The 1,652-nt window shown below is 52.8% G+C and overlaps 1 non-coding gene across 1 annotated transcript; it reads left to right on the top strand.

Moving 5' to 3' along the window:
* Nucleotides 1-1,270: 1,270 nt before the first annotated feature.
* Nucleotides 1,271-1,343, top strand: TRNAF-GAA (transfer RNA phenylalanine (anticodon GAA)). The gene has a single exon. It is a non-coding gene; the product is annotated as a tRNA-Phe (tRNA).
* Nucleotides 1,344-1,652: the final 309 nt, after the last annotated feature.

Raw genomic sequence — 1,652 nt, 5'->3', positions numbered from 1 at the left:
CTTTGGCCACCTCATGCGAAGAGTTGACTCATTGGAAAAGACTCTGATGGTGGGAGGGATTGGGGGCAGGAGGAGAAGGGGACGACCGAGGATGAGATGGCTGGATGGGATCACTGACTCGATGGACGTGAATCTGAGTGAACTCCGGGAGATGGTGATGGACAGGGAGGCCTGGTGTGCTGCGATTCATGGGGTCGCAAAGAGTCGGACACGACTGAGCGACTGAACTGACTGAACTCCAACCTTTCCTAAGCGTGCACAGATACATCCCCAAGCTGGCCTTGGTCTCTTCACTTCCTTAACCAATGACTTCTGATAAATCCCAAGCTGTTCTGTTTGGATTTACAACAAAGGAACTCAGAAAGAGACCTGAGAGATAGCTATCACTCCCCATATTCATACATTTTTTTCTTTCATATTCGTATGCATACATACATCTATCCCTCAAAATTGGCTGTGAAGCTTCCACTTAAGTGGGTAAAACGGCGGTGATAGTCAACCCCGCCTTTGGAGAATTGCAATTTTATTGGAGAGGGGAAAAAAAAGCAAAACAAAACAAACAGGGCATTTGGGGGGTGCAGAATGTCGGTGCTTGACACGTAGCTGGTGCTTCAGAAACATTTAGTATTGATATTGGGTGACCGTGGTCAATGAGCTCGCCAAGCTTTTAAGATGTACCTGGCTGATTCCGTGCAGCGTGGTGGCAGGTAAACGCAGCAGGGCGAGGACCTGGGATCGCGGAGACTGCAGCCCTATCTCCATGCCCTGGCCCATTTCTTGTCTATACCAATAATGAAAAGTGTGCGGTCACAGCTGGAAGGGGCTACTCCTAGGGCAGGGGGCTTGCCAAAGGGACCACCCTCCATCGGGAAAGCTGGAACCAGCTGTGGGCGGACTGAGCCCGCGTGCCGAGGAGCTGTGGAGCCCTGGGGGTGGGGGCGAGCAGCTATCGCTTCTTTTGACCCCGCTCCGCCGGGCTGCGGGCCAGCCCGACCCCCGAATCCTGCAGCCGAGACACCGGCTAGTTCACGCCGCCGGCTGTCGACAATTAAACCAGAGGTTCAGATTATACTGGAAAAAGTTAAGTAACGTATACTTAGCTATTTAGTCATGGCTCATAAAAAGGCAGACTTCTAGGTATAGCCCTTAAAAAAAGAAAACCATTTAATTTGACAAGGAAGAAACACTTTTAAGTGATTACTGAGAAGAGACGGAAGAAGCCAACGCCAGGAGTTCAGTGATAGTTTACTCTGAGGGCGACAAAAAGGGCGCCGAAATAGCTCAGTTGGGAGAGCGTTAGACTGAAGATCTAAAGGTCCCTGGTTCGATCCCGGGTTTCGGCAGAGCTTTCTTTTTTCAACCCAGACATTCGAATTTCGTAAATTCCCTTCTGTAGAGTAGCCTGGCTCATTAATTCCGGCCCAGGTAAAGCATGAGACTTGAAGGGCGAGCGAGAAGTGGAAACAGCCGCTCCGGGGCAACCCTAGGTGGCGTCTCCCGGCCACTTCCGGAGCGTCTCCTGGTCTGGCGTCCGAGGCGCTATTGCGCGTGCGCAATGCGGCGCGTGGGGGCTGCAGCCGCCCCGCTCCAGCGGAGAGCCGGAGGTGCAGGGATCCGGTGACCACAGCGCCCCTAGGTGGTGAGAGGCTGAT

Source organism: Capricornis sumatraensis, chromosome 12 (genome assembly GCF_032405125.1).
Source record: "Capricornis sumatraensis isolate serow.1 chromosome 12, serow.2, whole genome shotgun sequence".
Classification (NCBI taxonomy): Eukaryota; Metazoa; Chordata; class Mammalia; order Artiodactyla; family Bovidae; genus Capricornis; species Capricornis sumatraensis.
The sequence above is the reverse complement of the archived record's forward strand: the minus strand, read 5'-3'. Positions and strand labels throughout refer to the sequence as shown.